Genomic DNA, 9,039 nt, shown 5'->3' with positions numbered 1-9,039 from the left:
ATCACACAGGATAGGATTAGATACACAGCTCAGCAGACAGTATCACACAGGATAGGATTAGATACACAGCTCAGCAGACAGTATCACACAGGATAGGATTAGATACACAGCTCAGCAGCCAGTATCACACAGGATAGGATTAGATACACAGCTCAGCAGACAGTATCACACAGGATAGGATTAGATACACAGCTCAGCAGACAGTATCACACAGGATAGGATTAGATACACGGCTCAGCTCTAGGATTAGATGACTCCTCCTATCATGTGTGCAGTATCACACAGGATAGGATTAGATACACAGCTCAGCAGACAGTATCACACATGATAGGATTAGATACACAGCTCATCAGACAGTATCACACAGGAGAGGATTAGATACACAGCTCAGCAGACAGTATCACCCAGGATAGGATTAGATACACAGCTCAGCAAACAGTATCACACAGGAGAGGATTAGATACACAGCTCTGCAGCCAGTATCACATATGATAGGATTAGATACACAGCTCAGCAGACAGTATCACACAGGATACGATTAGATACACAGCTCAGTAGGTAGTATCACACAGGATAGGATTAGATACACAGCTCAGCAGACAGTATCACACAGGATAGGATTAGATACACAGCTCAGCAGACAGTATCACACAGGATAGGATTAGATACACAGCTCAGCAGCCAGTATCACACAGGATAGGATTAGATACACAGCTCAGCAGCCAGTATCACACAGGATAGGATTAGATACACAGCTCAGCAGTCAGTATCACACAGGATAGGATTAGATACACAGCTCAGCAGACAGTATCACACAGGATAGGATTAGATACACAGCTCAGCTGCCAGTATCACACAGGATAGGATTAGATACACAGCTCAGCAGACAGTATCACACAGGATAGGATTGGATACACAGCTCAGCAGCCAGTATCACACAGGATAGGATTAGATACACAGCTCAGCTGACAGTATCACACAGGATAGGATTAGATACACAGCTCAGCAGACAGTATCACACAGGATAGGATTAGATACACAGCTCAGCAGTCAGTATCACACAGGATAGGATTAGATACACAGCTCAGTGTAATGGGGAGATCTAATAATCCATGTTTGTAGTTTGGGGGTCTCTGAGATATCAGGGTGCCGCTGCCCCCCCTATAGATATGACTAGTTACACCAGTAATTAGTGGTGTAACTAGAAGCTGTTGGGCCCCAGTGCAAAGTCTGTGCCGGGCCCCCCGACTATAATGTACAGTTTATAGTAATGGTCTTCTCATATGGAAAAGTGACACCATAAGGGCCCCCTAAACCTCTTGGGCCCGGGTGCAACCGCCACCTCTGCGCCCTCTCAAGTTACGCCCCTGCCAGTAATAAATAAGCACCCACATGTAATGAGCAGCCCTGCACACAGACCCCTGTACTGCACCTGTAAGGAAGAAGCCCCCTAATATTGTGCCCCCTCTTACCCAGCGCCAGGAAGGAGTACACCCACTGCAGCACAGCCGCCGTCTGCAGCCGGCGCTCCAGGGGAACGGACCTCGAGGCAAACTCAATAATCGGCATGCTGCGAGCCCGGCGGACAGACACTGAGCTCCTCCGGCCTGGATGTGGGGGTTCAAAGTCTTCCCACTGTTAGACAACGTGTTGCAATGTGAACGTCGCCCTGCGGCGGGAGGTGGAAGCGGCCGTGTTTGCACATGGGACTGATCTGTGTGATGTCAGCCGCTCCGTTATCAGCCTGGAGATTATACGGATCCATGCACCGACCTGTCCATGAAGCAAAACCTTATCATCGCTTACAACTCATGGGATTAACCCAATAACGCCCAGAACCAACCGACAAGTCAGGGGTTAAACACATCAGTAGCTTAAACCCTCTAAGCTGTCCTCATTGTCTGCTACAGTGTATCAGGAGAGAGAAATGGAATTAAACCCTATGAAACATATTAGTTTTCACTATTTGTATGAGAATAAGAATTTTCCCAGATCACTGACAGCAAGCGGAGATTGTGAAATAGTGAGGAATACTAAGTACTCTAAAGAAATCAACATTCCATTCACAGAAAGCCACTGGGAACCTGCACTCATTGCTTAAGATGCAGTCTGATAGGAAAGGAAAAACCTTTAGTTATAACTACATAGGGACACCAGATATGCCTGAATATGGTTTCCAGTAAGTTCTCTAGTTCTAAAGGTTTCTAGTCTCTTTTCACATGTAAATAATTCCCTTATTTTTATATAATTTCTCTATAATCAGTCTTCTTCCCCCTCTGGCAGTTGTAAACATATTTTACAGTAAGTTCACAGTCGGTCTCCTTCCCCCTCTGGCAGCCTGAAATATATTTTCTATAGGTTCTCTTACCCACAAGTGATTTTCTTGTTCCAGTGTTGTCCAAGTCTACATCAGATGGTTAGGTAGCACTAGGATTCTGATCAAATTCGTACAATTTTCATGTGCAACTTCACTTAGGAGCATGGTCAGTCTCCTGTCCAACCTTTACACATATTACCTTGTACAGTCTGTAGTCAGTTTCCTTCCTCCCTGGCAGCTGTATAATGTAGTTCTTAGTAAGCTTCCTTACTTCACCTCTAGTTCTGCAAATATATTTAGTATTAATGTCCTTGAAAATCTCCTTCCCCCTCTGGTAGTTATAAAGATATTACTTTGCAGAGTCCCTAGTCAGTCTCCCTCTCCCACTGGTAGCTGTAAATGTAAGTCCCTCGTCAATCTCCTTCCTCTGTAGTAGCTGATAATATATTTTCTTTAGGTTCCTAGGTAGTATCCTTCTGGTTTCTGTAAATATATTTTCTATTAGGATCATAGTTAGTCTCCTTCTCCCTCTGATAACTGTAAAACTATTATTTAGTACAGTCCCTGGTTAGATGCAATCTCCCAGAGGCTACCCATAAGTGTAAGGTCCCATTCAGTCTCCTTCCCCTCTGGTAGCTATAACTACTGGTTCAGTCCCTGGTCAGTCTCCTTTTTCATCCTGCAGATGTAAATGTTGCACTAAGTGAGTTCCCAATTGGTCACTTCCCTTTTACTAGATATGAATATATTTTAGATTAGAATTATAGTCAGTCTCCTTCCCCTCTGGTAGCTATAACTATATTACTGGTTCAGTCCCTGGTCAGTCTCCTTTTTCATCCTGCAGATGTAAATGTTGCAATGAGTGACGACCCAGTTGGCCACTTCCCCTTTTTACTAGATATGAATATATTTTATATTACAATCATAGTCAGTCTCCTTCCCCTCTGGTAGCTGTAAACATATTACCTAGTACAGACCCTAGTCAAACTCCTCTCCCACTGGCAACAATAAGTGTTGTCTTAAGTAAGTTCCCATTCAGTCTCCTTCCCTTCTAACATCTGTAAGTATATTTTTATATTAGGGTCTTAGTCAGTTTCCTTCTCCTTCTGGTACCTGTAAACATATTATCGATTACAGTCCCTCCTAGTTAGTCTCCCTCCTAGTTTACCTAAGTCAGTCAAGTTATATAAATCTTTTCTATTTGGCTCATAGTCTCCTTTCCTTTAGTTAACTATAAATATATCACCCATTACAGTCCCTAATCAGTCCCCTTTTCCTTCTGGCAATTGTAGTGATTTTCCAATCCCCCCCTGTATAGTCCCCAGTAAGTTATAGATGAGACACTGTTATAGATGGATTGCTGGACTGAGGTTGATCATGTTGGGGAATACAATTAAATAGACTAATAATCCTCCTCTATTTACCTTCTGTACACCTTTTTATTTCTTCTGTCACTTCACTATCTTGGCCACTAGATGGCGGTGCTATGTACAGTATTCTGGACTTGGGCGAGGCACCAAGTACTGGGTTCAGTTCTGTGCATATAATCCTCAAAAATTCCTTTAATATTAGACTTTCAATTTTTTTTAGAACAAGATTAATGGGGGTGACCAAACCCCAAGATACCAGCGCATCGGTGGAGTCAGGGGATCTGTCTGGAATAACACCGGGACTATATGCAGTAGTATTACCACTATAGCATTGCCAGAATAATAGTGCTATACTATCCCCTGCATCCAAATGTGAAATATTTGGGTTCAAGGATTCTGTGGTGACATCATTTTTGGGAGAAGCTGCACCCCTTTAGTCCTTGCCCTCTTTTTGCATGTCATTGCCCTTTATGTGGGCCTGTAGTCAGTTTAGTGTAATAAATCCAGATTTTCTTTTAAGGGGGTGGCTGGGTTAAACCAAAAATATAGAACTATGAAAACAAAACTGAACTTGTACTTACCTTAGGCGTTGTCCCGCGTCGTGTCCTGTCCTATGTTTGTATATAGAGGTAGGGTGCGCCCACCCGACCACTACCCCGCGCCACAGACACAGCATTGGATTCAAGGCTGTAGCCGGTAACTGGAAGTTGTCAGATATAAGCGCTCACCACTGCAAGCAAACAGAGGCACGGCAGTGGCGTGGGGCAACAAGCGAAGGGAAGTATCAGCTTATTTTTGGAGACCAAAATATATAAAGATCGGCAGCCGGCAAAACTGTTAAAAATCATCAAAAAGTGTTCACAAGAAGAAAGGTTACACGTTTCAGACCATCCTGAATAGGTCCTTATTCACACCTAGGAGTAACTGCTCCCAAATAAGAGGAAAGGCGCCTTTTCTCCTGCGGCAGACCTGCGTCTCTCATCTAGCTGCGCTACAGCGATATATCCGCTTACTTCCTCATTTCCCCATCTTCCTCCTGCAATCCATGTTCGAAGAAGATGATGTTGGGTCGAAACGTTACACACTTGAAATATTGGATTACTTACACATCATAAATAAACAGATTTGCTTCTACTTAGCAAAAACAGAGTGCATTCATTCTATATGGGTTGGTACCCTATACGACGCACTGGAGTTACTTTGGGAGTGACATGTGTTCTTCTTCTATATATTTTTGTTTAAACCCGGACAACCCCTTTAAGTCTGGCCCTGGTGATGATGATGATGAGCCAGAGACTCATGTAGAGTCTCCTCTTACATGAAAATCCGGATAATGGGGCACATTTACTTACCCGGTCCTGTCGCGATCCAGCGGCGCGTTCTCCGATGAGGATTCGGGTCTTCCGGCGATTCACTAAGGTCATTCGCCCGATGTCCACCAGGTGTCGCTGCTGCGCGGAGGTCCGTCGAGGTCTGCCGGAGTTCACCAACATATTCCCTTGATTTTGCAACACAATTCGGTTTTTAAATTCCGCGTTTTTTCCGAATCCATCTGGTTTTTTTCGACGGTAACGCCGCCCGATTTCTGTCGCGTGAAAGCCGGCGTGTTTGCGGCAAAATCCAATCGCGGCGGAATTCAGCGCAAAATGGAAAAAGTCGGGAAACCCGGCGAAAGTGCGGCCGCGGAGTCCTTAGTAAATGAGCCCCAATGTTTTTGCTCGTAATGAAGGAGGAAACCCACTTGCTAACATCTGACTGCAAACTGTCCAGTCAAAGGTCTTGGGCATCGCTGGAGAACAGAGACCAAGCCATGATGCAGCAGGAAACTTTGTTTTTGGAGCAGATCTGACTGCAAACTCTGGACAGAGACCAAGTCTGGAACGTGCCTCTAAATGGAACCGAAAAATCAGTTGTCTAGCGAGAACATCTAAATAAAAGAATGGACTACTGCCCTACCCCAATTACTAAACCATATGAGCAGCAGGTGGTGGTAGTGACCTATAGCAGTGTGCAAACAACAATACAAACAGGTCCATTGACAAAAAATGGAGAATAAGTAGAAAAAGCCGTATAAATAAACTTCTATATGAACTTCTCTAGAGGAATGCTATAGTATATAAAGCATTAGATTATGTAACAATGCTGACCGTAAGCAAGTACAAGGGCTACCCCAAGCTTAGTATTTAGGATTCCTGAGGAATAGATCACACATGTCTTACTTGATTCTTCGTTAAAGACGACTGCGTTATTCCCAAATGTTAGGAATCTGTTTTGGAATGGATAAATTGGTTTGGTTTTAATCCTACATCATGTCATTAGGCTTCCTGAGGGTCATGCTTGATATCAAGGGAGCTGCCTTACAGGTTAGCTAAGGAAGACGTGGTTTACCCTGTCCTAAAACTTATTTGCATATTTATGATAATTTATGCAAGAAAACACGATATTTATGGAAGGCACTACTGTCATTTAGGGCACACGGCCGACCTAAGATGCTCCCAAATTTTATGAGCTGAATGTCCCTTTAAATAGATGCATGTGACCCTCCCAAGGGGTGTAGGATATAACCCTTTGATGTGACCATTGTATATCTATACACACGTACTAACTGCTGTACTGTATACATTTGTCCATGTCTCCCCAGTGGTTACACAGTCAGAGTGTGAATGAAGCCTTAGCCTGTGTCATACAGATTACATAACACTACCCCTGGGATGGTATATAGATCAGCTGTGCACATATTATATAACTACTATGAGTGTCCTCCCTGTGCCGTCAGCTCTCATGCCAAATACCTGCTGTGCCCCCACAGCCCCCACACACAGGCCCCCAGAACAAAGACTCAGCACTTTCCCAGGAACGACCATTCATGTGTGACAGGATCCATCCATAATTTACTAGTCCTGACCACAAGACAAGTCCCTGCAGAGAGCAGAGGGGGAAATGTCACTATGTGTCCAGCACAGGGATGTACATACAGAGCGGACACTTACCGGATATACAGACACACAATACGTTATATTATATTATGTTACTGCTTATATTCTCAGGATCCTTCCCAGAATTTTTCTGGAGTTCCATATGCAGGGAAGAGCCTCATCCAGTGATCCGAGGAGCCCCTGTGTGACTGCTGAGACAGGGGAGAGGAGGCAAAAAGTGCATATAGAGGTTATTGACATTGTGGGTCATGTACTAAGGGCCCAAATCGCTTTTTTTTCGGGTTTCCCGAAAATTACCGCTTTGCGTCGAATTGCCCCAGGTTTTAGGCGCACGAGATTGGATTGTGGCGCATCGGTGCCGGCATACGCGCGACGGAAATCAGGGGGCGTGGCCGTCGGAAAACCCGACGAATTCGGAAAAAACGCTGAATTTTTTTAAAAAAAATGTGTTGCTTGACACGTGCTTACCTGCATCCAGCAATGGATGGTGAACTCCGACAGACTTCAGCGCAGCAGCGACACCTGGTGGACATCGGGCGCACTACCTTAGGGAATCGCCAGAAGACCCGAATCCATGACGGAGAACAAGCTGCTGGATCGCGACTGGACCGGGTAAGTAAATGTGCCCCATTGGAGCACATTTACTAACAACTGTGCAAACTGCACTAAATGCAGTTTGCCTGTGTAGTGTGCAGGGGGTATCAGATTCTGGATTTTTGGCGTTCTGCATAAATCTAACACCCTCTGTGCTGCCCCGACATAGATGCCCCAACCACTTTTGGTGCACCTTTAACATGGGGCATGTGACACACTTCTATCGGACTGTGCATGTATGTTAAATCTAGTGCACGGTCCGACTGAGCACCGGAACACCCCCTAATTTGTGTCGCATGATGACTACTACTATAATACTGCCCCCTATGTACAAGAATATAACTACTATAATACTGCCCCCTATGTACAAGAATATAACTACTATAATACTGCCCCCTATGTACAAGAATATAACTACTATAATACTGCCCCCTATGTACAGGAATATAACTACTATAATACTGCCCCCTATGTACAAGAATATAACTACTATAATACTGCCCCCTATGTACAAGAATATAACTACTATAATACTGCCCCTATGTACAAGAATATAACTACTATAATACTGCCCCCTATGTACAGAAATATAACTACTATAATACTGCCCCCTATGTACAAGAATATAACTACTATAATACTGCCCCCTATGTACAAGAATATAACTACTATTATACTGCCCCCTATGTACAGGAATATAACTACTATAATACTGCCCCCTATGTACAAGAATATAACTACTATAATACTGCCCCCTATGTACAAGAATATAACTACTATAATACTGCCTCCTATGTACAAGAATATAACTACTATAATACTGCCTCCTATGTACAAGAATATAACTACTATAATACTGCCCCCTATGTACAGGAATATAACTACTATAATACTGCCCCCCTATGTACAGGAATATAACTACTAAAATACTGCCCCCTATGTACAGGAATATAACTATTATAATACTGCCCCTATGTACAAGAATATAACTACTATAATACTGCCCCTATGTACAAGAATATAACTACTATAATACTGCCCCCTATGTACAGGAATATAACTACTAAAATACTGCCCCCTATGTACAGGAATATAACTACTATAATACTGCCCCCTATGTACAAGAATATAACTACTATAATACTGCCCCCTATGTACAAGAATATAACTACTATAATACTGCCCCTATGTACAAGAATATAACTACTATAATACTGCCCCCTATGTACAGGAATATAACTAATAAAATACTGCCCCCTATGTACAGGAATATAACTACTATAATACTGCCCCTATGTACAAGAATATAACTACTATAATACTGCCCCCTATGTACAGGAATATAACTAATAAAATACTGCCCCCTATGTACAGGAATATAACTACTATAATACTGCCCCTATGTACAAGAATATAACTACTATAATACTGCCCCCTATGTACAGGAATATAACTAATAAAATACTGCCCCCTATGTACAGGAATATAACTATTATAATACTGCCCCTATGTACAAGAATATAACTACTATAATACTGCCCCTATGTACAAGAATATAACTACTATAATACTGCCCCCTATGTACAGGAATATAACTACTAAAATACTGCCCCCTATGTACAGGAATATAACTACTATAATACTGCCCCCTATGTACAAGAATATAACTACTATAATACTGCTCCCTATGTACAGGAATATAACTACTATAATACTGCCCCCTATGTACAGGAATATAACTACTATAATACTGCCCCCTATGTACAAGAATATAACTACTATAATACTGCCCCCTATGTACAAGAATATAACTACTATAATA

Source organism: Engystomops pustulosus, chromosome 2, assembly GCF_040894005.1.
Source record: "Engystomops pustulosus chromosome 2, aEngPut4.maternal, whole genome shotgun sequence".
Taxonomy (NCBI): domain Eukaryota; kingdom Metazoa; phylum Chordata; class Amphibia; order Anura; family Leptodactylidae; genus Engystomops; species Engystomops pustulosus.
The sequence above is the reverse complement of the archived record's forward strand: the minus strand, read 5'-3'. Positions refer to the sequence as shown.